This window comes from Bombus flavifrons, chromosome 3, assembly GCF_040668555.2.
Source record: "Bombus flavifrons isolate JBK064 chromosome 3, iyBomFlav1_principal, whole genome shotgun sequence".
Lineage (NCBI taxonomy): Eukaryota > Metazoa > Arthropoda > Insecta > Hymenoptera > Apidae > Bombus > Bombus flavifrons.
Genome location: NC_138444.1, coordinates 17,441,440 through 17,468,772, shown reverse-complemented (window position 1 = coordinate 17,468,772; position 27,333 = coordinate 17,441,440). Strand labels below are relative to the sequence as shown.

At 43.0% G+C, this 27,333-nt stretch overlaps 1 protein-coding gene and 1 long non-coding RNA gene across 2 annotated transcripts in view; one reads left to right on the top strand and one right to left on the bottom strand.

Moving 5' to 3' along the window:
- Nucleotides 1–788: 788 nt before the first annotated feature.
- Nucleotides 789–12,276, bottom strand: LOC138178093 (uncharacterized). The gene is made up of 3 exons (XR_011172596.1): nt 9,439–12,276; nt 4,523–9,358; nt 789–4,486 (listed from the first exon to the last, which is right to left on the bottom strand). It is a non-coding gene; the product is annotated as an uncharacterized LOC138178093 (long non-coding RNA).
- LOC138178076 (uncharacterized) overlaps nt 9,096–27,333 on the top strand; it is a 64,357-nt gene continuing 46,119 nt past the window's right edge. The window contains exon 1 of the mRNA XM_069109538.1: nt 9,096–9,236. The gene's annotated coding sequence lies outside the window, so the exon portion shown is untranslated. The remainder of the gene's footprint in view (nt 9,237–27,333) is intronic.

Sequence of the window (27,333 nt, the reverse complement as noted above, 5' to 3'; positions counted from 1 at the left end):
TCGAACTGTCTGCCAGATCTTAACGTCTATCGTACGAGAGACAGTCGAGGTGAAGTTGTCGCCTCGCGAAGGGAAATATTGGGCCGACGATCATTCTCGTTCGAAAAATAAAATAGTACGTACAGAAAAAGAATGAATCGCGTGTGCATCGTCGGACATTCTTCGAAGCGCTTGTAATATTTTTGAAGTCGCAAGTATTGTCATGTCGTCTTCGATCGACGTGTCGAAGGGTTCAACTTTTTACGCTTTTACCTGACATTGTCACATTACGAATTCCAAATATGGCGACCTGATATATGATTCTAGGTTAACAATTATTTCAACAATTTGAAGTCTCTGTTATATTTGCTGGAAAAATAAGTTTGAATCTGAGTCAAAAACCAACTTAAAATATATTATCGAACCGGGGTATCCGATAGGTTATGAGTACTATGTATTGCATTCTCTTAGGATTAATGCGGATTCAATTTGAAGGAAGCGAGGTTACTTGAGCGAGGCAACCACTTAATGGCAGCACCATTCAGGTTGCGCCATCGTATCGCGGTGAATGAAGTCTCCTTGATAACAGGTGAAAGAGTAAGCCAGCATCACGACTCGCCGCGTTCTCAGTCGTGATGCTTTTACGCTCTTCGAGGATCAAAGTTTCCTGGAATAGAGAGTAATTGCGTTTCACTTACGATTTATGCGTAAGTGATTTCACTCGCATCATCCTTTACCGGAAAATTGGTATATGCGTATACAAAGTTTGTCCTCTTTCCATTGTTTATAACGAAACTTTTTTATTTTTATAGAAACAATAAGAAATTATCTAAAACATGACATTCGACAACTGCAACTACAGTTTTATAGTAAACTTGTTTTCTTTTTTGCCGCTTGAAACAATCCGATTTGCAAATCTAACGGGCTCGTAAGATAATTCTAAGGTTGATTTAAGCATTCCGCTCATTTTCTATTCCTAATCGTGTAGTCATGTAACAATTACTAACAGTTGCGTTACGATCTTTAGTAAGATTAGTTGATAATTAACTTCTTTCGAGATAAATTTGCAATTTTAGATGTAAATCAATCTACGAGAACAATCGTGTGCTCGTAGATATTTACTAGTGTGTATGTACACACTATGTACATTGAGTAGAACCGGTCTAGATGCGAGGGAATTTTGAACGTGACGTTCGATAGATCGATTATTTAGGTATTAATGTCGTGGCAAATACGAGCAACGTTTAAATAGTTCCTAGAGAGGTCGACGGCCTGCAATAGATAGTATTGTACATATATACATTCGTAGACATATGTATGTTTTCAGCAAAACGTGATCGCGCCCAAACATTCCAATCCCACGCAAATCGCTATCCCTAAGTCCCTCCACGAAATACCAAGTACATATTCATAGAGACAGCAAAACGTCAGAACAATTTAGCGATCGTTTGGTTGGATTGGCTGTAATACTGTTCCTAAATAGGTAGAAAGTTATTTTTAATACCGAAACTAACTCTGCGACATCGATCGTTCGTTCGAAACGTTTTCGGATTCAAAAAGAGGTGCAAAATGTAGGATATTAATTGTGGATGGCTCAATATTCGATTGCAATCCGAATCTTGAAGATAAATCAATTGCAATTGTTGTCTTAGGTTATATTATAGAAACACTGTCTTCTCTATCGTCAAATGTTGGTTAATGAGGTTATGAATAACCATGGGACAAAGCATCGATATAGTTACATTTTCTTCGGAACGAAGTTCCACCGTAGCAGAGAATAATAGTATAGGTAACGATAGTGCAATAACGATAGTGGTTACGCGTCTAGTTCGTCACCGACAGAATTACAAACTCGAAATTTGCGTGTCGTCCATTTTCTGAACTGACCGATTAGTCTTATATAACGTATGGATAAATTCGGTGGATGATTTACACGACTAACTATTTCAAGGAATTAACAGACGCGTGACTTATCGTCACGTCGATCGTGGGTGTTGCGACGAGATTCGAGGACAGGGAGATTTATAAGATCTATACATTCTCGAATTGCCAAAAAGAACATATAGTACTATTGTGGTACGGATAGCGTAATAAATCTATCGTACATAGTGATTTCCAAGGTATTCCTCGAATAAATTGAAAGCCGTTCCTAACCTATACAGAGCTACTTCAGTTTGCAATTCTATTTATTTTTATTAGAAAATTCGTGCGATTCTCGTTCATATTACGTTTCCTTACTGCAACTGCTATGTCATAAATCATGAAAATTTGAAATCGTATAAAACAAGAGAGGAAAATTGCATCGCTACATGATATTGCTAAATAGGTTAGCAATGGAAATAGCGAACACACACATGTACGAGATATTGCAAGAAGTTTAATGCGAACAACGCATAATGCATATCTGTATAAGATATGCTCGACAGGCTTCCTTTAGCCTCGATCGTCATTTTGTTCTTCTTTCTGCATTATCTGAAAGGCCTCCCAGGTCGTGGATCCTACTATGTACATATAATGTACTGAACCAGTATTACAGTGTTCCACGAACGTGCCTCTATGCGTTGCATCGCGTTGCGTTGCGTTGTGTGCGCGCAAGTGTCATTTATGTACACCGTAGATGTGACTATTCGACGTGAAACGATAGCGAACCATGGGATTGTTTTAGAAACAAACGGCATTTTGCTCTCCGCTTTGCATATCGTTATCTCCTATTGCAGCTTATGCTTGAAACGCAATTCCTTCTTTCATCTATTTTTGAAGATGATTATAATAAAAAAGGAATAAAAGCAAAGAATTAAGCGGATCCATATTTTTACGAATCAGAATTAAAAAAAAAATGGAATCTAATCGTCTGTAATTAGAGAAAATTTACGCATCGTTTATACGAGCAAGTTAATGTTTAGATTCAAATATACGAACTCATAGCTAAGTTTTTATCGTGTAACGTAGTGAATTGTTCAGAATAATTTGCATGCATCTCGGATACAGAACGAGCGAATGTCAATTTCTATTATCGGAATTACCGTAACGAGAGCACGTGGTGGGAATAGTTATCGAACTTATATTATCGGATCTATTAGATTATCGATACTGTTTTATCTATCGACGTATCTACACCGTAAACGAAGTTCTACCGTATCACACATGAAAATTGGAAGGGAACACGAGTTAACGGAAACAACGCAATGCATAATATTCAGCTAAGATTACATAGCAGTGTAAATTAGAGAGAATGGAATCTTTCAAGCTGTTATGCTTGAATATTCGCATATAGGTACTTACTTCGACTACGTTAGACGGTCATAAGGACGAAGTTTCGTGAATTTGGTCACCAGCGAGTTTGTCCGGTCAAAATGTTGTGGATAATTCGGAGGTTTTTTGCGGATGAATGAGTCAGAGGGGAAACGTTGGCACGCCACGGGTGAACGAACACCGAGAGAGCACCCGGTGTATCGAACCAAGCAACAGGTGTGACTCGTGTATCTCCGCTGGGTACATTACGTGAATAATCCTGCTGGTCGTTACGTTGGCAGGTGTACGTAACCGCGTTCCGTCTAGAATCGCGTATGTCTCCACGGGGAATGACGCGAACGATCGCTTTCTGCGATATTATTTCATTGCATGAACTACGTGTCAGATCAGCATGCGCGAACTGCATCAACGTTTTTATAGATTCTACCGCTAGATATCGTATCGTTCGCGCACGAAAAACTCGATTACATCGACTCGCGAGGTATCAACCGTCTCGGTCGACCGTTCAGTCCGTAACAACTTCGGATAAGTTCGATTAATCTTCGAGACTTACCTCTGCCCGGTAAAAATTGGGGGTGTGGTTCTGAATTACGATTCCAAGAAATTTTGGTAGAGAAGAACCGATGCCAAAGATTTCTCTCCAACGACAAGATATGGGAACTAATTAAAATTCCGAACAATAAGTTCGGGATCGCTGCTGATTCGTAGCACGCACCTGTGAAGCAAGGCGAAACGCGCAGCAAGAACAGAAGCAAAAAGACGGGGTGATGTCCGATCGAACGATTTTCTCTGGCCCTTTAATCAAGAAGGAGGAACCCGCAACGACGTAGCGCGTAATGAGTAATGACATCTGGTCGGTATAGGGCGGGGCTAACAGGTCCCACGCGGTCTCCATGGTTATGCGTACATGTTTCTACGCGTACACCAACACTATCGTCCGGTTTCTGCTCGTTCAAACACTTACGACTCGGTTTAAACGACCTCCATCCGTGCGACTGCTTCTCTTCTCGTATATACGCTGTTCGTATCGTATCCGTGTGTAAAGCTTCGTGCAGATTTATGAGATTAAAGTTATTTATGCGATGCCCGAGTATGAAGCGGAGCCCCTGTTTTGTTAGAAAAAGTTGATTAATTTAAATATTTCGTTGGCATAGCGATTTAAGACTTGGAATAGAAGAGTTCGATTCAAATTTTCCCTGGCTATTTGGCAAAGACGTTTCTTTCTAATTAAACTACTATTAATTAATTAAACTATCTATTAATTAATTAAACTACTATTTATTACTTAAACTATCGTAGTAAATATTATTATAACGCGATCGAATATTATAATACAACGATATTTACATCGAAGGAATTCCATATTTACCACCGTATTTGTTTCAAAGTACGTGTTTCTGCTCTTTGAATCGTCGTTCTTTCAACTTGCGACGCATGGAACGCGCAACGTGTCCCCGTGAACTTTCCGCCGTTTCCCCACGAAATGAAATATTTAAAAAACCGTCTCGTCGACGAGTTAGCTGGAAGGATCGAAACACACCTTGATTTTCATAGAGTTTATTAGCTAACGTGCCTCGATTGCGTAACAGTGAGAAACGCGTGAAGCGCGATTATAAATCCATTTCATAACGTTGACTGTTAGTGCCAGATACAGACGTATACGCGTGTATATCGAAAGTGCAATATGTTCGCGTTAAAGCATCCGCCTGCTAAATACGGTATAAGCGTATCTTACAATCATACCGAGTGATACTGTTGCAGCGTTTCAGCTTTGTCGCTGACTTCTGAATCGTAATTGCGTACGAAATATTATAGTCCGCGAATAGGGTTTTCCTAATACGGCTATACCTTCTATGGAGAGATAAACTACCCTACATTAGGACGTCTAACATCCTCTCTAACATCTTGTATAGAGGAACGAGCCGGGTTGTGTAACGGTTTAATAACAAGAACTATATTACCGGCGTAAAAGAGCGAGAATATGCTTGCTGCGCGTGATCCTCCGTTCGTGTTTTATAAAAATACATGCAACTGGTCGTCCGTGTACGGAAATATTTCTTGCCGTTTTGTACGTTAATTGACACCACAGATTGCGCTCCCTACGGTGGAATATCTCTGCCGTTGAAAAAAAAAAAAAAAAAGACCGTATTCATCGACGATGGATCGTAATTTGCGACGGAGGAACGAGGTGGGAGGGTCTTTTCGCGAGGACCTTTGTTACCTTTTCGTCCGCTTATTAAGGCGCGCGTGGTAAGGACACTGTAAAATTCTGCGAAGCTCGTTTACGTACAGTGGATCGTCAATGCGTCTTGCGAATTTTCGAATTTACGTTACACTGGCAAGCAGATGTTGGTTTTGTTGCAATTCGATACGTTCGCCTTAAAACACGCAACATCGTACGTTATCCTGGTTAATTTGCGTCGTGTAGGAATCATGTTAAACGTTTCCACGGACAAGATATCTATGTTGGTCGAAAAGGTTATGCGCGAAGGAAGGGCGAGAAAGTGGTCATTACGAGCGAATAGCCGCGTCGAAGTTGTGAGAACCATAGTGTCCCGTGACTGCGTTATTAAGCAAAAATATTGCACCATTTTCAGAGCATTAACGAACAAGTTTTACAGGGGAACGTAAACCGTGGCCGGCTCGTATATTAAGCTGGTTTGAATGTTCTATGAACGAATACGACAAATCCGTGCTTCGGTTCTGACCTTCTTTGGCGCGACAGCGTGGGCGCATTTACTTCAGACGGAATTACAGTCTGCACTTACTCCATCTTACCTCAGTCATTTCAGTATAAGTAACTGCAATCGTGAACCGTGACCGCTGCTCGTATCATCTGGTTTACGTAATTACGTACGGATACACGCATACGCGTACCTGAATACACAGAACGTGGAATCGACGAGTAATACGCCCGGAAATGACCACCTCTCGGTGGTCCCACGATCACGGAATTTAGAATTCGTCGAGAGTATAGGAAGAAACTGGTTTTACCTGAATCACGGTTTTACCATTGGAAAAGGAATCGATCGCACGTTAGTCAGGACATTGTTACAAGTTGCTACGTTATCTGGAAACGTTACGTCGCCATCGCCGGAAGTAGTAATTCCAATTTTCGCGTTCGAGATCGAGAACAGGACGTTTAAGATTTTGCAATTTTTACCGCTATTTTCCGTACCATTATCTACTCGAGCAAACGTCGATATTAACTTCCTTGGCATTTATTCGAAGCTGATACTTTGATTTATTTTACACACACATACTGTCTAATCGTTATACTTGTAACAACATGATGTAACAGAAAGCGTACGATTTTAATCGATCGTTTAAAGTACGTTGCATCGATAATTGCAATGTATTTCTTGTTTTTCGATCGTCCTTCGATCGTCGTTGTTGCGTCTTCGAATGGACAGATGAAATCTAATATACGGATCATTCGAGTACGATATCATAGCGAGGAAACTTGGTCAAAAGCCAGGGAATGTAAATCACGCAGATAGGTTGATCTTTCTCTACGCGTAATTGTAGCGGATATGCAAAACTAGAGTAAAGTGCCAGATGCCGTTTAACGATTGGAACGAGCGCGATTCAGGCTACATATTACCTTTGCGCTCAATCACGTGCGTTAGTATATTGTAGCGGAGTAAGTTGTTTTCATTGGAAATTTATATTCGTATTCTTCTAGGATAAGATAATCTGTACGATGAAATATTGGTGGAATCGTCGATTAAATTTCATTACATTTTTCTATGATCCTTGACGGGCACTTTTAACGATGTTTAACGTCGTCTTCTCGTCGATGTTTCAATTACCTTCGTCACTTTCGTAACTGTACTAAGCGTGTCGTTATTTTAAAGATCTGTTACAACCAAAGTATCACGGCATATCAAAGTGGTATAATCGAAGCATTTAATAAAAAGTATCGTCTTGTCCTCTCGGATAACACAGTTTTTCGATATTCTGAATCGTTTCGATCGCATTTACCTATCGTTCGTCTCGTTCGTATCGAAACGTCTCTCCCGTTTCGAGCAAAGAAATGACGGCGCGTTAGGCTGTTCGTACAATCAGGCCAATAGAGTCGCATATATCGTAGTTTTCCTACTTGCCCAACGCGGATATCGCGTTACGTACATAATGTCGAGTAAAAGTACTCGCAGATGCTTGAACCCTTATCGTTTATCAACTGATTTAGCCGTTGTTGAAAGAACTGTGACACGGTAACGCGTTTTGCTTCCGCATATGTTGTGGCACGCTTATCGCATATGGAAACCTCCGCATAAACTACATCTCGTTCGTGAAACTCTAGACTCGTTGTTTGTATAGTTGCAGGGATTTTTATAAAGGCGAGTTAGCGTCGATATCGATGCACGATAAACGATATCTGACATTTCTCGACCATGACGGATCGATTTCTATTTTGCAAGGCAAATAGCACTTGACACGTTTGTGCATTGCAAAATTTTACAAATATACGAATCTCGTTACCTCGTCCACTTGGCGGGCCACGCTCCAATTCGAATCGAAACACCAACATGATTTGTTTAACGCGTTTTCTGCAACAATTTATTACATCTACTGGTTTATATTCGCCGCTATTTAACGCGAAGTATTTACGTCGCGTTGATATAGCAAAAGCCGCGCGACTGCCGAAAATTTTCTCATCCAATCGCATCGTTCGTGTCGTTCACAAATCATAAACACGTCCCTGCGATAAAATTATGCGCTCGCCTTATCCACTCGTATCGCGTAAATTACGAGTCAACGGTAGACCGGTTTCGGTCGAACTGAACCCGAAACGAAAGAGAAATGTTCATTTTTTATATTTGAAATACGAGAAAGTAAATTTCTGGAATGGCTACAACGCTATCGCAACTGGCATTCAAATCTGATTTGGTAAAGCAAAGAGTTTGTACTTTGACAGGATTCTATATTTTTCATTTACTTGTCATAATCCTTACTGAAAAAACAAACGAACAAACAGAACGTAAATGACCGATATTCGTTATTCGTATAGAGTATATCCGTAATACGAAAGCAACGATTTCTTTTGCCGGCTATGTTGGCGAAACCGGTGTACTTGGTAGTCACGTTGACTCGATTCATTGACAGAAAGATCCGAATGAGCGTTGGAAATGTCTGAGGCGCGGCGACGAGCGCAAGCGGTTCTCGTTCGGCGGAGCCGCCCGCGCATCGGCTCGGCCGCGCCGAAGGGGGCCGAGATTGGCCGAGGCCGAACGAACGCGGACGAATAGTCGACTCGAATCGCACTGCCGCGATGCATCGGTTCGAACGCGCGCACGGGCTGGCTGTCTCGCTTGTCTCCCTAGTGCGTCGTTCGAGGTTCGTCCTCTCTCGTTTCTCCGTTATCGCGAATCGCGACGGCGCGGTGGCATGTTCGGGTTTTCGAAAATACGCGCGCTACCGCGACCCGTCACCGACACTGGCGTCGTCTCACCGCGCTCTCGCCTGACGTTTCCGACGTCACCGGTAAGCCCGCAAACATTTTCCCCGAGTCCGACTGAGTGACTCGATGAACTCGTTGCCCGCGTGACACTTGAATACGATCGTCGACGCGCGCGCACGTCGTTATCCATCGACCGACACGCGGTTTCGAACGTCGTTCGTGACAGAATCTCACCGTGCCTCATCGCGCTTCGAACTTTGTGCAACGTTTCCATGCGAACCTCTTGCTGCGTCCGCGTAATCGTGCTATACGTCATCGGGGGTTAAATGACGAGCGACAAAGGAAGACAAACGCTTGGAACACCGAAAGTGTGATATATGTGTCAATTGTCGAACTAACCTTTACGTTAGTGCATGCACGTGCCGCGTGGCTGTCTACGACTTGAAGTTTCCGCTGTTATACGAAATACGCGCCGATTAGCTACGCGAGGACCACAAGTTCCAAAGTTCTGTTTTAGAGGGGGAACGGCAAAGGGTCGATAGATTGACAAAGTGAGAAAAGCGCTCCCAGAACCAGGCCCGTTATGGATTCCTATCCGATGGTGAGTCGTTTCTTGATATCGTTGCACATCCTTCTCCAGGTGTGTTAATACGCTGACATCATCGCATTTTTCTCGACCGCGTTCAAATTGCTGCCGGTGTTAACTTCCGCCATGTATGCATACTGGAAAAATTCCAAAGTTTATCAACCCTGTGCGATCGGAGTCGAATTCGACATTTTGTAATTTGCCTGTGTTCTCGTACTTTCGTAACCAACGATCTATCTACGTTTACGCATTTCTACCAAATTAAATTTCCACGTAACATACGTAAATACGTTGAATATACAGATTTCTAATACAGTGATTAGGTAATATCGCGAATGTACGATTTCACGGATCGTACAAATTTCCGATCGTACGTAAAATAATCGAACGATCGTGGAGATGATGAATCAAGTTGCTCGTTAGTGTTCTCGACGTTGTTGTATTATATACGTTTGTTTTACCATGTTCGTCGTTTTAATTTGCACGGTAAGAAGAAGAATAGGAAACGTCCATTACCAGTCTACTACTTTACCGGAAAACATAAGAATGTAAATACGTTCGTAGCTTTGGGATAAAAGAGACGATATATTTTCAAGGATAATTATACGAATTTCGTAGACCACACAAGACGGACAACATTGTTCGATTTATAACTCAAAGTAACTCGGATATGTCGAAACGAAGTTTAACTACCTAATATACGTACAACTCCGCGTATCGTAACTACTAGATTAGTCAAATTTCAAACAAATTGCCGGTCGTTTAGTTTAGCAACCGGTTTCGAACATTCCGATCGTTAAATTTCGTCGAATCTGGTAAAGATCGATTATCGAAAGGCAATGTTGCCGCACGTTTGCAACGAATAAAGACATTTCTTATTATTGGTAGCGAGCGTTCGATCGGGACAGCGAGAGTGCTATTATGTCATCAAGCGCGATAGGCACAATGAGTGCCTAAGGATCGGATATTTTCATAATCGTGAACGGAATGACAATAATGACCGGCGTATGTTACCGCCTCTGGAAAAGGCCATTAGCGAGCCGTGCAAATGTAGCAATTCGCGCGTCACCGCAAAAACAAGCCGTCGTTCGGCAAATTGCGATTCATCGCGCGTAACGACCGCATTTTGTTTTTTTATTTATTAGTTTTTGAAACACAAAGCGGTCGTGCTTTTTGCAACAAAATTTTCTTTTTACAACTAGTCCGTGTACAAGCAACGTTCGACGTTTCTCTAAGCGAATCATTGAGATGCACGTTGCCACGTGGATATTTGGTCGTACGTAAGAAGAAGACGCATCGTACAACCGAGATCTTTAAAATTGCGAATCGTTGAGAGCGAAATCCGAAGGACGTTTAACGGGCCTACTAAACGTATTTCTCGTACAAATATTCCTTCTAATTTGTATAAAATTTTCCACGGAACAGTCAAGATTAAGGCGACTCTTCGTATTTCGGAGGGAGCAGTTGGCAATTAATTGGAAAATTATCGCCGTATCTTTGCAACGTCGCTTTGTAATAACAAGGCAGATATATCGAAGGAGCAAAACGCGAAGCAAAGTCGCGCTCGGCTAGTCGCTGCAACCGCTGCGGATGAGCTCTCCGGATTGAGCGGCACGATAACGATCTTTCCACGGTGTTATCTTGATCCTCGCAAACTCGCTGCCAGAGAATACCTCGCGAGTTCGAATTTCGTGCAAATTATCCGCTTCTTTGCGTGCATTTCGTTCGTAAACGCGAGATATATATTCCTCGACTTCTTAAAAGTTGGCTGTTACACGCGACTAAAATTGTGTCGTTGCTCCTTGCGACCCCGGAGGACCAGATCTCTGGATTTAATACGAAGATAACGATCTGTTCGCGTCTTTATCTCGATCTTTGTTACCTCGTTGAAAGGAACGCTACCGATGTTCCACTTTTAACCAAATTATCGTCTTCCTCTTTGGCCTCTTCTGAATTTCATCGATAACGCGAGATGCATATTTTACGGTTTCTTAAAAGCTATCGTTTACAAGGAATAAAAGTGGAATCGTTATTCGTGGCGATCGCCAACCACGAGATCTCTAGATTTACCTGCAGGATAACGATCTTTTCTATAACGGTATCTCGATCCTCGCAACTTACTATCTGTAGCGAATGAATTTTCGATGCTCCGATTTCCTACAAACTACCGACCCGACGTCCGCATTTCCGACGTCCAGTTTTATCAGCCGCTCGTTCCTTGACTTTCTAAAACATCACTTTTACGTAGAACGTGAACGCGATTACGCTCGTAGTTTGACGTTTATATCGGAGCATCGTTTTACTATGTTCGGTCGGCCGATTAATTAATGCACATAGCAAGCAGCGGTACTTGATTTATCGCATAGCCGAGGTACGTTTTAGATAAATTGCGTGTTACGGAAATTTAAGAGGCGAAAGCTTCGGTAGATTTTAGGAAAATCTAGATCGACCAGATATGGAATTTCCGAGCTTTTCGTTCGACGGTTCAATTCGCGATACACCGTAGCGAACGATTTTGTCAATAGGCGGTCGTATCACATTCTTTTGTTTTGTCAACGTGTTCAAAGCACTTAGCCTATGTCGTTTTCTTATTGTATGGACTTGCGGCTTTAATTTTGTGGTATCGTAAACTATTATGATCAGTTTATTAATGATAAATAGGTTAAACGGATGTTAATTGAACAGAAAACAATGGTTATTTAACACGAACTAATTGCAACAAACGTGTAATAATTAAAACAACTAGACAATTAATTAACAATTCTCGTCCATGCAATTTTCTCTCTTAACAACGTTAACAACGCTATCTCAACAACGCAATCCGCACTGTCTGACTTCTCAACTCATACTGCTGTTAATTCGTTTATCGTCCCCTAGCAAACCCTCGTCTTTTGTCTTAGCCTCGTATCTCTTGTCTTAGACCCACTACGCACATGCTAAGCAACCGCTTGTTTACAATCCGCGCGACACCCCGCAGACCCCTCGTCCACGATACTACAATTTAGTAGAAAAATTGTATCGATTAGATATTTAGTTTCGTTCTTATCCCAATTTAACACTGGGTTTACGGGCGTTTCGTATATAACTATCTCTACGAGCACCCGTCAAATTGACGGGTAAACGAAAATACGGATTTTTCTGTAAAAAAATCGATTTATTCGAATTAAGTCTGAAAGGAACAATATTAGGCTTCACGTTTAAATAAATGATTAATAAATAAAAAGTCTTTTTTTTTAATTATCACTAAAAAAATAAGAATAACATTCGTACGGTCCCGTAGAGATAGGTATACTACATAGAGATTTAAAAAATCAGAAAGCCTAGGAAAAAATAATTTTGTGTATAAATTCCGTAGATGAAATGATTAATTTACGATGCAAAATGGTTAAAATTGATGCTATGGTTTTTGAGATATTTCATTTCGAAGTTCGAAATCCGTCAAATTGACGGGTCCCGTAAACCTAGTGTTAAAAATGGAAGAACATGACGCGCATTTCAGACGTGTTTTATCGTATTAGGTCGTCGGAAAAGCTTCTTTCGTTTTACAAGGAAATAGTGGATGCACGACGTTTTTCGTTTTATACAGGGTGATTGGTAACTGGTGGTACAAGCGGAAAGGGGGTGATTCTACGCGAAAAAAGAAGTGGAAAATATAGAATACAAATTTTTCCTTCGAGGCTTTGTTTTCGAGAAAATCGACTTTGAATTTTCGCTCGGTACGCCTGCACTTTATCGCGTCTCGTTATAACGGATCTCACTGTAGATCGTTGTCTCGATTGACGTTATTTTTAAAATTTTTTACATTTTTAAATTTTTATTCTTTATTTTCGACTTCTTTTTTTCGCGTAGAGTCACTCCCTTTCCGCTTGTACCATCAGTTACCAACCACCCTGTATTATTTTATCGAATTACCTATGATCCATTTTCTTCTATCAAGATAAAGATCACAATGTTCGATAGATTAGGTTTGTGTAAAGACGCGTCGTTGTAAAAGACGTCTCTGTAAAAGAAGACACTTTTCAACAATAACAACCTAATATTATTTACGAAAAGGCAAGAACACATCGCAAGCACACAAGTTACGTGCCGTATATGGAAAGGCAGTGTGAAAATTTGTTTGCTAAATTTCGCTCTGCTGATTTTTCATTGAAAGATGCTCAACGATCTGACCGCCCGGTTGAAGTCGACGAGACCCGTATCAAGGCCATTATCGATTCAGATCGTCGTAGAACAAGTGAGATTGCAGAGAAGCTCGATGTATCGCATATATGCATTGGAAAAAAAGATTAAAACAACTTGGCTGTGCGAAGAGACTCGATTTATGGATCGTCAGGTTGAGGAAATTCGTTCGACGCAACGCGTTAGCATCTGCGATTCGCTTCTGAAACGCAACGGAATTGATCCATTTCTGAAACGACTGAAAATTCGATAGCTTGTAACAGAGTTAATCGGAAAAGATCGTGGGTGATGCGAGACGAACCAGTCCAGACGACACTAAAAGCTGAGATTCACCAAAAAGGATTATGCTGTCAGTTTGGTGGGATTATAAAGGAATTCGAGCTTTTACCAAGAAACCGATCGATTAATTTAAACGTGTAGGTTCAACAACTCGCCAAACTGAGCGATGCGGTCGAAGAAAAGCGGCGAGAATTGGGAAATCGAAAGTGTCGAAGTGGTCACCACTTCTAAGAAAACTCTACATCTGGTCTTTTTTAGTTTTCTCAAGCACCGAAGTCATCGACAGCGCGTAGACAAAAGACTGGGACGAAGGCAGACCATAGACAGTAGACAGGCGACGTTGGCTTCGGGGTTTTCAGTTATTGGGTAACACAGCTAGCGCGCGGATCTGGACCAGCTGAAATTGTATTCTTACTTATAATTACATTTCTATTTAAATATATTTTCTGCCTTACAATTTATCCACGAGTTTTCTCTGTTTGCACATCGAATAACCTCAACGGAAAGGGTGTTCTTTCCAGCGCGATAATGCAAAGCCCTACGCGTCTTCGGTCACTCGTCAAAAATTATTTCAACTAGGTTGGCATGTGTTGTCAAATCCACCATATAGCGCTGAAGCCTTGCGCCTTCGGATTACCATTTATCTCGTTCCATGCAGGAGTCCTTGAATGGTAAAATTTTTAACGACGCTGATGTGACATCATTTACCTCTCAACCTCGTCAGAGATAAGACCTCGACTCCCGTGTGACATCAATCACATCTCAACCTACATCAGGGATAAGACATCGACCGCCGAACTTCGGACTCCTTTGGACACATCACCACCTTATCATCATAGCATACACCAAAGCTTCTAGTCGCTGTTCTTGTACAACCCCTTTCTCCGGTTCAGTGTTATTCTATTATTGTAAGTGCTAAATTTATAATAAAGTTCGATAAAAGGAAATTAATAGTTGGGTTACGACTCAGCTTTCTTTTCTCTTATAACCCAAGTATCGATTTTACGTGACGCTGACGACGTAAAATCACATTTTATTCAATTTTCTGGCAAAAATCAGAAGTTTCACGAACATGGAATTATGACACTGCCTGAAAGATGGCAAAAGGTCGATACCTAATTGAATAAAGTTATATCTTTAAGCAAAAATTTTGAACTTTCCTTTTCATTTAGAATACGCGATCACTTAGTTACCAACCCATATATCTTCTATTCCTCGATACAAGTTGTCAGAGTCGCCGAGACGATTTCTGTCCTGATCATCGTTGGCGATGCTAACAAATATACAGGTCGTAGCATATCGAGAATATCGTACTTAGAGAGAAAACAGAGTGGATCAGTTTGACTGGCGAATAGCTGACCTGACTCTTGTCGAGAGCCTGGAGCGTGATTGCCGATACAAGCTGTATAATTTGCCAAGCTAACCCCGAGGAGAACACCGAAGCAAGGTCCGATCCATCCGGAGGTATATTTAAAAAGAAGGAATGTGCGTCCGTTTGTTTCGCTTTGGTTTATTTAGCGTGGCTGTGCGGAGAGTCACAAAGAAATTCCAGGCTCGTCGAAAGGTCAAGATCGGGTTTATTTACTTGGGTCCGGAGAGCGGCGTGGAACGAGGCGCAATTAATCGCCGAGCTATCGCGATATCCCCGGAAGGAGGCCCGTAAACCGGCAGAAATAACCGGCTGGAATTTAACGCGATACAGAATCGAATCGCGTTATTAGTCAGCGGCAGCGGCGAATCTCTCATCGTCGGATCGCTGGCGGAGGATCGCGCGGTCGCGAGTTCATCGAGCTATCCTCGTAATCAGCTCCGCTTTACTCAGACTGCCGCGGTACCGGCTATTATTTCGACCTTCCCGCGCATTCCATGACGCGACTGCTACCTGCTTTTTGTTTCCTTGCACGAACGAAATCCTTGGAATGGTCCGTGGATGAAGTCATTTCGAAGGAAAAGAAACGATGGCGCTCATCGCGACAACCTTGCTTATTCGCCATCTTTTCGCCAACTGTTCTGGCCAGCCTTGTCGTTCTTTTCGACAGTTTATCGCGATCGATGAAACCGAGGCAGATGGTGGACGGCCGTGAACGCGCGACTCTTTGTCGCGGATAACCGGGATGTCCGCAGCAACAACGAAATCGTTACGAATTTTCCTTCGATATTCTCTGCTTCTTTTCGCTTCTTAAACGATCTTCCTTTTTCGGTTGCTCTTCGACAGCTCGAATGGTACAAGTTCGGCGGTGTCGGATGTGTACGTTGGACGGCAGAATCTCTCGAAATACGATACACGATACGATTGTAATTTTACGTACAGCGAGGAACACCGGCCGACGAGTGTGCTTTATAAGGTGCTTGTTAAATTTTACAACCGGTCATTATGCCCTCGATTCTGGTAAAACTCGAGGAAATAATAATAACGCGCGGTTTAACAGTCTCCACGTTCCCGATACGTCCGCGATGCCACGTTTTCGGTTTCCCTACGACCGATCTCACGCGAAGAATGGCCTGATATTCCGTAAGGAGATCCGCTTTCGTGCGCCTAATTCCACCTCGTCTCTTCTTTCATCCTCTCGTCTTTTGCGCTTCGATAAGACAACTAGAAGATCCGAAACTCAATCGTCGTGGTATTCTCTACCGTCGTTTTGTCGTTGGTTAACGACCGATAGAACGCGACGTATTTTCTATCAGTCACGTGGCCTACTTCAAACTAGGAGAACTTGGAAGTAATTTAACGCTTTACCGGCATCTCAGGCGCAGATTCTCCCTGGCGCCGGTTCTGTTTCGGTTTAGACGCACACCAATACCGTTCTTTTCGTTCGTCGCGAACGGTACGTTTTTCAAATTGGTATAAAACTGTGGCAGCTTACAAAGCGACGCTTACAAGGTACCTTGGTGCTAAATAAGAAATTACTGCTCGAATAATGAGAAAGATCGTCGGTGACAAAATGTCGATTAATAGGCTACCGATCGGGAAGCGTCGGTGACAAACTGCCGATTAATAGGCTACCGGTAGGGTAGCGTCGGTGACAAAATGCCGATTAATAGGCTACCGATCGGGAAGCGTCGGCGACTAAATGCCGATTAATAGGCTACCGATCGGGAAGCGTCGGTGACAAAATGCCGATTAATAGGCTACCGGTCGGGAAGCGTCGGTAACGAAAAACCGATTAATCTGCTATCGGTCGGTAAAGCGTTAACGTGCGACGAGACAAAGAGACAAAATACGAACCGTATCAACGGCATATCCTAAAAACCGATACGGGCGACTCTGCTGTCGCGTGTTTTTCGCAACAGAAACTGAAGACAAACGCGACGCAAACGTGCCACAGACATTACACGTCCTGTATTTGTCTTGAAACGTTTAAAATATAAAGTTACCGAAGGTTGAACAAGGCGACGGGTATAAAGTGACGCGAATAGAAGACAGCGAAGGACGACGACGTTAGCTGATCGTACGAAACCTTTCGGCTGCGATGACGATTTTATCGATGTGTCTTCGGAGATCGAAGATATACGTATTATGTATGCCGGAGGAAATATCGAGCGAGCAACGTGCGAATGCGCGCGAGGATGCGTTGAGAGAGGAAAAGAAGGTACGAGAACGAAGGACGAGTGCGGATCGGATGACCGAGACAGTTGCCGAAAAAAAAGGAAGCTGCAAAGGAAAAAAGAAAAGAAAAGAGACGGCATCGCGCGAAAGCTACACAGGGTGGTTGGTAACTAGTGGTACAAGCGGAAAGGGGGTGATTCTACGCGAAAAAAGAAGTCGAAAATATAGAAAAAAAATTTAAAAATTTTAAAAATTAAAAAGATAACGTCAATCGAGACAACGATCTACAGTGAGATCCGTTATAACGAGACGCGATAAAGTGCAGGCGTACCGAGCGAAAATTCAAAGTCGATTTTCTCGAAAACAAAGCCTCGAAGGAAAAATTTGTATTCTATATTTTCCACTTCTTTTTTCGCGTAGAATCACCCCCTTTCCGCTTGTACCACCAGTTACCAATCACCCTGTATATTTTTTCGTTATGTCTATATCGTTTTTTATTTCATTGAACAACTGCCGATTGCTTGGTCTTTACGTAAAACGATATTTCCGATAGACTTCTCGCAGAAGATTCCGCCTCGCGCGTACATCGAACACGATCTTGCTTCTGTTTCTTTTTCTTTTTTTTTTTTTTCATTTTGCATGGTCGTCTGAGACGCGACTACGATCTCTCGAGTTATTTTTTATCGGTGGTCGTGTGTCATCGAGAGGAAAAACGACGTACGTGTGCGTTCGATCGACGATAAATGAGCGTGTACGTGCTCGTTCCCTTGTCTTCTTGACATACATAATAACGCGCATAATTTCGCCATAAATTATCAGCCGGATATATTCTAATTCCGGTGCGTGGGTAAACGGTTATTATTGCAGGTTCGCGATGACTCGGAATCGCGGAGAATTGCCACGGCACCGTTCCGATGCTCTCGACGATGCCTGGAAACTTACGATGCCATATGGGACACGTCCGAGCACGCAATAATTTATGATAGCTTTCTTAAAACGATGCTGGATTCCAGCTGGTGAAGCGTGCGTATAAAGTATAAACGAGGATTGATTGCATCCTCCGGGTCTCTGCTATACGTACGCACCTGAGCAACCGCAGATTGTTTAAAGCGAAGCCTCGATGATTATAGGGTCCGATCGGCTCTTGGGACGTGCGAAACGATTATTTAAACGTCACATTCACGGCTACGGATCTACGGATTTCCAGGCGTATTCGTTCGGTCGATTCGTCGTTTCTTCGTGCGAAACGATAGCGAAACGGTATCCAAGGGAATATTTTCGCATCGCGTTCTTTTCAATTTACAATACGTGGAACGATTAGTCGATAGAAATTTCCCATTTGGCTGTACTAAACTTTGTCCTATTTTTCCATGGCAATCTTCGCCGAGAATCGAGATAATTAGAGTATTCGCGGAGAAACCGTGACAGCTTTCTAGATTCACGCGTCGAAACCGGTCGAGGAGTTTGCACGATGGCGAAAAATTTAGATCGATTGATATTTGTCGCGTTCCACGAACGAGGTAACCGCTTTAAATTATACTGCAGATTTTATACGAGTCGTAGAACCCGATCGTATAATCGCTATACTTTAGCCGTGGAAACGTTATCAGCCTCGCGATCCACCGAGTTCACCGCCGGTCGAAAATCGGCAAATCGCTGGTTCGATCGTTAATTCGTTCGTAGATACGCGCGATAAAACTCGCTGTGCGTGTAGCGTGGTATCGCGGACACGCGTTTCTCAGCCACGTTATCCGCCGCCGTACCTAGCCGCGCTGCAACAGTACCTTCTTAACGTTCTTGTATTTATTCCAAGAGAAATAATCACCGTCCGGTTTGTGATTAATAACTCTACTAGTTGCTTGCCGGTCAGCCATTTTCATCGTTGTTACTCGCACACGGCCGGCATTTAGCGTAGACGCGGGGATACGGCGAGTCGGCCGCGTGGGCTTATCTGGATCGCAATGTTCCATTCAAAGGCGACCACAATGGCATTGAGAGATCCTCGCGATCAATTAAATATCACCGGTATAAATATGAGTTAACGAAGAAGGCCGAACGAGCGTCGGGTTTGGTCCCGAACCTGGTCCAACGAACGTCTCGCGATCCAAATCGATAAATCGCGTACGGTGTCGCGGCCTTTACGTCGGATCGATCGCTTTCGAAACTCGACCGCTTGGATGGTGTCCGTGGGGATGGAACGCCACGATGCAATTGGCCCTGATAAATTACGCGTTGCTCAATGATCGCGCGTTATTACGAGTTAACTTCTTTATTTACGATCTTTATTTAAGCGGCGAACGCGGACCGCGTTGTAAAATCTTTGTCGTATCATCGGCAAAAGAAGTTTTCCAGCGTTTACCTGTGTACGCGCTTCTTTCGAACGTCGTACCATCTGTAGAGGATGGTTGGTCGTGTGGTTTAAATGACGAAATGATAGAATTTAAAATAATAGATACAGAGAGTGTACTAACTGATTCGCTAGGACTGTGTATTGATCTATTAAAGGGGTGTCCTGAATTAGAATGTTCCGAAACAGCGTTGTTTTGTGATTTTTTTTAGAAAGGAAAGAAAGAAACGAAGTTATTGGATTTTAAGGTATGGTTTTATATATATTTAAGGAATACAAACAAATTTTTTTTTAAATAAAAAGAAAAATTATAACAGATTTCTAAGGCTATTTCATGGGCTGCTGTCTTCAATCGGCGGGAAACATCCTCCTCGTAATTCTCGAGTGAAACAAAAATCCAAAAAAGGATTAAATTATTATATATTTTTCTTCTAGGTGAACTAAAGAATGGCAGAAAAAGATGTGAAATTAAAAATTTTGGCAAGTTTAAAAAAAAAGTTTCTTAAAAAAAAAAAATAAACTTGAAGGTGCTATAACAATTATTTAAATAAACTGTTTTTCTGCCGTTGTTTACTTCACCCAGAAGAAAGATATATAATAATTTAATCCTCTTTTTTATTTTTTCTTTCAGTCAAGAATTACGAGGTGGTCTTTCCCGCCTTGCAGCGACAACACGCCCATGAAATAGGCTTAGAAATCTCTTATAATCCTCTTTTTCACTTTAAAAAAAATTTGTTTGTATTCGTTAAATATATATAAAACCGTAGGTTAAAACTCAATAACTTCGTTTCTTTCTTTCCTTCTAAAAAAAATTACAAAGAAAACGCTGTTTTGGAACATTCTCATTCAAGACGCACCCCTTAAAATTAAAATCGCTATTTAAATCGCTCGAGACTGAGACCGAAAAACTGGTCACCTTACGATCGCGTTCGTTTCTTTATACAGGTCGAGGGAGTATCGGAAAATTTCAATTCCACTTTGTTGCACGTAGCGGTGACATTGTTCCGCCCGGAGTTTATTTCTTATTGCACTATGTATGTTCTAACGATGCTGATACTCCGAGGCAAAGCAACAACACGATTCTACCAGCTACCATTCGCATCTACGCATCCGGATGTTTCATTTGCGATATTTATGTTTTACGCGTCGATTTATACAGGTCGAGAGAGTATCGGAAAATTTCAATTCCACTTTGTTGCACGTAGCGGTGACATTGTTCCGCCCGGAGTTTATTTCTTATTGCACTATGTATGTTCTAACGATGCTGATACTCCGAGGCAAAGCAACAACACGATTCTACCAGCTACCATTCGCATCTACCAGCGAATCCGGATATTTCATTTGCGATATTTATGTTTTACGCGTTGATCGCATTATGCGCGACTATTCGCATCGCTGTAATTTCCACATTGCTTTATAGTTTTCGATTACAAACGGTTGTTCTCGGTGGAGGAAAACGTCGGTTCGTGCTATAGGCGCGCGCGAGACGAGCGTAATGATATTCACGAGTGTGAAATTGCAAATGATCGGTGCAGTTACGCCGGGGATAGCGGTGTGATTAAACGAAACAGGCGCGAGAAAACGAACCTGGAAACTCTTTCGATGGTTGTGATATTGCTTTTGCAATTGATTCGAATTAAATCGAATTGAAATTGATTCGAGGTATAATAATTTTTATCGAAGCGCGAAAAGGAATAATCGGAGCGAGTAACGAATAGAGCAACAGATAGATTGGTCGAACGGAACGTCGGTAGCTGATCGATTTGAACGCGCAAAGATTTATTTTACTCCGTAAGCCGTTTGCAAGTGCGATACGTGGAATACGCAGGAGAGACAGTGAAAATGAATCGCACGTTTTCTTGTATTTAGGTTGCTGAACGACAAAATGGAAAGTTAGGCGTAAAGAAAAAATGGTAGACGTTGGAGAAGCCTCGTAGCAAAAGGATGTACAAAGTTGACGGTACCTGGATAAAACGAAAGCGACAAATAACGCAGGATTTACGACGTACAACCGAGGAAATGTAATTTTTAACGCTAGAACTACCGATAGTTAACACGAAGCTATTTCTACCAAAAGCAGTGAAAATGACTGGTCTTTAAAAAATACGTAACGATAGAATATTTTTATATTTATCGATCTATTACTTTTTCTTACAGAAGCAATTCCACGTTATGTAGTGTAGGAATGTTATATTATAAGTTAACAGAAAAAACAGTATGATAAACACAATATCGTTGCACTCTCACAAAATCGAATATAATATCGCGTTTCGCGTATTCGTTTCTCACTAATTCTACGTCACAACAACACGACGAACTTCTCTCGACCACGATAAATTCAAATCTGACAGCACTTTCCACGCTCATTTTACCCTTAACAAACCTTGGTAACGCTCGCAACACTCCTTGACAACATTAACGTATCTTGACAACGTTTATAAACAATTACCCCTCGCGCCACGTCCTTCCCTGATGTCACACCATCCCACAGTAGTACATTTTTGGAATTATTAATCCATCTAGGATCCCTGAACGAGGGTTGGCACATTTAGAAAATTGTAGAGCCAGTCATTCTCACTGGTGTGGTATTTCTAGCGATCTAGCGATCGATCCGGAATTTTCCCGATATCGTCGTATCGAATGATACGCGGTAAAAATTGTAAAAACGCGTGGCAAATTGTATAAAACGAGGAAACTGGTCAATTGGAGTTCGATAAACGGATCGCAGCACCCTTTTACACTTTGACAAGTGTCAGTCATTTTGACCGGCATTGGTATAAGCAGCCTCGATACAAAATTATTTTCAGTTTGAATACACAAAAGACAGAATAAAATTCATTGTATTATTCTTTTAGTTATCGCTGCGAAAGTCGTCGCATCATTGCGGAAAAAAGTATAACACGAAGTAGGAATTTAAAAATAAAATTGTAAAACCAGTGGATTCGACTGGTGTGGTAGTTGCAGTGTCAAAACGCAAACAACCTTCCCTGTTTGCTTTCAAAATCCGACTTGGTTAGCGCAGCAAGAAAATCGATCGTAACGTAATATCGCGTCGCGTTTCTCCGCGTCGATGAAAAGTAAAAGAAAGGACGAAAGAAAAGAAGAGAAAAGAAAGAAAGAAGGTTAATACCACGGGTCGGTTGTTCGATGATATTTTAATTCGACGTTATTAGCGGTAATTTTATTTTACCATATAAAGGGCAGACTTCCATTAGTACTGTAATTGTGGTTGGCGCTCGTTACGCGCAGCAGAAAGAGACGGATCGAGCGGCTCTTCTTCGTCCGCCGCTTATGACATTCTTGTTACTCTTTCGACGAGGAAGAAGAAACGCGTTCTTCGTCTGCCATCGGGGCACCGCCAGTCCCTTCTAGCCGGTGTTTTCTTCCGTTCTTACCGCTTGCGTGCTTAAAATCCAGCTAACCTAGGTCTCCGTCAAGCGTGACGGGACTACGATGAATGGCACGAGAGTCTTCTTCCTCGTCGCCGATGAATGAGACAACGGTCGTACGCTCTTCTGCCTCGACTTCTCGGCAACTGGTCGACGTTGGTCGCTACTCGTTAAGCTACCTCGTACGTTCCAAAGTGACTGTATTCGTCGCAGAAATTTGTTATACTCCTCGTATATTTCTCATATTTGATCTGCATTCTCGTTTACTGGATGCGCTGTTTCTTTGTTGTTCTGGCGTATTCGCGGTCCACGCGATGTCCCTCGAGCGAATACGAAAGCGCAAAGCGCGTTACCAGCAGAGATCAGATAGGTCAGCGTGACATTTTAGCGAAAACGGACGAGCAAACGGAGGAACGTGGCTGAAGCGGATTCGAAGGATCGCTTATCGAGCTGTTTCTCCTCGTTTCTTCTCGTACGACGGATTCTCCGGTGGAAGGAATCGCGCAGCTCGGAACGAAGCAAGCGACGCCGATGAGTTTAGGATACCTTTTCGTGCGACGAATCGGCTCTTCGACGTTATCTCCGATGTACCATAGATCGAGGGGCAGAGAGTATGTTCTTGGAACTTTTTACTCCGCCTTCGTCGTAAACGAGTGAATGAAGGCACCAAACAAACCTGTCTCAACAGCATACTCCGCGACCATGTTTGGCAAACCCAAAACGAGACACATGGTCCACGCGAACTTGGCAAAAAACACCTGCACTGAGCCGTAATTCACGGCGGAGTGGAGACCGTGGAAAACGTACCGTTCGTTAGTGGTCGAAGGGTGGACGCTGGCAGTTGAAAACATCGGCGCTAAACACACCTAATCTCGGTTACGTGACCGAACGAATGAATGAGCTTGGTGCCGGTATAGAGACTCTGGAGGGTACCACTCGGACGGGAACGAGTATGCTATCAGTGTGCCGGTTATCGCAAAAAAGCCGGGAATAACGCGGCTGGCTGGCGCTGCCGGTTCTTCCTCGCGATCAACAATGGCGATCACGTGTGCCGCGGCGCTTCGTTTTGCGCGCGTGTGCGCTTCCAACGTGTTTCTGTGTTCGTGCGTATGTCGCATAGTTGTGTCGTTGGAAGCCGACAAGATCCCATAGACGGTGCGAGGGGGTTGTAGGAAGGGGTTAGAGGCGCGCATGAATGGAAGCTTCATTCATGTGGTCGGTCGGCTTTCCTCGTACGCACGCCGCGCCGCCCCGCTTGCCTCCGCCTTCTACTTTTGTTTCTATCGCGGGGCCGAGCGTCGATGTTACGCGCGCGCGTTCCTCGTGCAAACAATGCGTTTCAGCAGCGCGTTGCATCAGCTTCCTCGCGTCCACTCGAGATTTACCTTACGCTCTGCATCTCGATCACGGCCGATGTCACGTCGAAGACACGAGAAATCACGAGACCGATAGATCGCCGGTGATCTTGTAACGTCAATTCACATCAGAGACCAGGCCACACACCGCGGACAGGAGGGCACCCAGGTGTCTGCACATCCTTGGCGCGTACCCTCGATAGTCTTAAGTACCCACCAGGGGTCTTGGAATTTTCATAGTTAAGGTCCTTCGGACCAAACGAGTATCTCTTGTCTTATATTTCTTTTACGTTTATTGTATACCACGTGTTAGCATAGAAAGTTGGTTTTCTTCGCATTTGGTATGTTCCGTTAGCAACTTTCTCGCGAGGGAAGCTAAAACCCTTCCTGGTCCACCAACTGTCTTATTACCCAATCGGAGACGGTGTCTACTGCCCTCGCTTCCTTGACCAAAATTGTCATCGACAAATCCGATAGTCCCGTGTCCTTAGACACACCCACCCCTAGCCTTCCTCGGACACGGTATCGTCGGTAAAACTCACTTATTCCGTATCCTCAGAATAGTCAACGTATCTTTACCGGTCTCTACCCTTATAACAGTCGCGTACTTAACGTATCATTGTAACTAAGTCTTACGTAACGTGGTCGGAGTGAATTGTGATTTATGTTAATTCAGTGTGTATTACATTGTGCTTGCTGAATTCGTAATAAAGTTTAATTAAAACAAAATTAATAGTTGCGTTACGACTCAGCTATTTTATTTCGTCAACCAACCTTTAAAATTTACGTGACAATCTCCTCGCGTCGCAGTTCGAACGTTTCACGAATAAGCTGAAGAAATTGAACTTCGTATCAGACGATGGAAATTTTATTGCATAAATCCAACGGAGTGACGGCTCAAAGCGTTACAACGGAATAATGCGTTGAGCGCTGTTTTAGGAGGGTTTTTATATCGAGGTTTCAGTATAAAGGAGAGGGAAAGGAATTGGGGAAAGAGCCAAGAAGGGAGAAGAGCAAGGAGAAGAAAGATGAGGTTAGAGGAGGCGAGAGAGGGAAGGACACAAGTGGAGGCAGGAGATAGACAAGAAAGGATGACAGCTAACCAAATCATGGAAGAAAGAGGGAAAAGAGAAACAGAGGAGAGGGAGAAAAGGATAAGGGAATCCAAGTACAACAGATGTTACAGGAACATAGCAAAAGGAGGGCTACCAAAGTATCTGGAAGGAAAGATGAAATGGAAGGACAGAAGTATGGTAGCGAGATTCGGATGTGGCAACGAAACCAGGGCAAGGGAACACTGGAAAGAGGAGGAAGAAAGAGGATGCAGATTATGCAAAAAAGGAGAGGAAGACTTAAAGCATATAATAGAGGAATGCGAAATAACAGGAGGAGCGAGGAGCATAGCAGAGGTGCTAGAGGAGACTGGAGAAGGACTGGCAGAACTAAAGGTGATAATAGGGAAGAGAAGAGTAGCAGAAGAGGGGAAGGAACGACAGGAAGGGAGCAGAGCAAGGAAGCGAAAGCCAAAGACGGAATGAGCGCTAGAATAAGAATACATGTGTTGTAAGGCGTTAAATGTAAAAAGGAAGTCGTCCAAAGCCGAAAGTCACGGACTAAATAAATAATAAATAATAAAAAATATCGAGGTTTCAGTCCCTTTGCAGGGGTTATCGTCGGATGTATATCAGAGGCGGCTATTCGGTCGCTGTTTTGTTATTTCCTTGTTATCGTCTACTTTATTACTGTTTCTGAGCGGGTGGCCTTTCTCGAGCGCGTGATACCGAGTTGTCCACGAGTCGTCGGTTGAACGCCGCTGATGCCTTCAAACGGCCCCTTGAGTAGGGCCATGATGCGAACGGTTTAACCAATAACTTTCTTCTCCGCTTGAACGGTCGATCGGCGTAAATTATCGCTTTCTACTCGGTGCAACGATCTAGCGCGCCGATCGACGCTCCGAACGGCGATGCATGCGGATTAGACGCTTCATCCTTCGAGCGCGATCGAGCGTAAACCGGGGGCGTTAGGAATAAAACGATCGTCGTGAGAAACCAGAGTAACCTATTCTATGCTCGATTATCATCCGGGTCACGGACTTTTGCAATAAAGCGTTCCAATTATCCGACTGCGTTTTTACGTCGCGAGCGAGACAAGTTTCGCGCAATGCAAATTAATACTCACCGGCGAGAATCAGCGGATCGACCACGGTGCGACCTTTGTCACGGATCGATATCGGTTAACGGCAGCTTTCCCGTAGAAATACATAATCGCGTGACAGGCCAAGTTCCTCACCAGTAACAATCGAGAGGCAGGAACTCGTAAATCAAGGCTCGATCGTGCAAGCCGGATAAAATCATCGTGCTCGTGACGCCAAAGATAAAGGTGCGAATGCATGTGCGCGTTACTGCGCGCATACACAGTGATTCATAGAAGGCGTTCGATTTTCTCGTCTTTCCGATATTCCAAAAGAGACAGAAGGTTAGTGGTTCGCGATTCATCTCCGTCTATTTTATCGAATACAAAAGACCATTACGTCTCGACGAAACTTTGAAAATATTATTTCATTTCGCGTCCAACTCGCTCGTGTAAACGCAAACTCGTATTATCCGCGACGATGGAAAAACGATCGATGGCTGATACGTGGATTACGCCAACTCGGATCACGATACGAATCGTTTCTCTTTCGACGCTGTGTGGCGCGACTCGTTCTTTTCGCGACGTTTCTTTCTCATTTTGTATCTCACAAACCACGAACGATAATCGCTGTTGGTCGATTTCGTTGGAATCGCTCTGTAGAACGCGTACTCCGCGGCAGAAATAAATAAACGTCGGGCCGGATCGTTTTATATCGAGTCGCTATCTCGAGTTTTCCTTCTCGACTGCTGCGAGGCTCGTCTTATATGGGATAAGGGCTGCTTATGTGCGGCCACGTACGTATTCATATAGGATCGTTTGCACGTCGCGTGGAGACGCAACCGCGTCTATCTTTCCCCGGTTACGAGCGAAACTTAAGTACTCG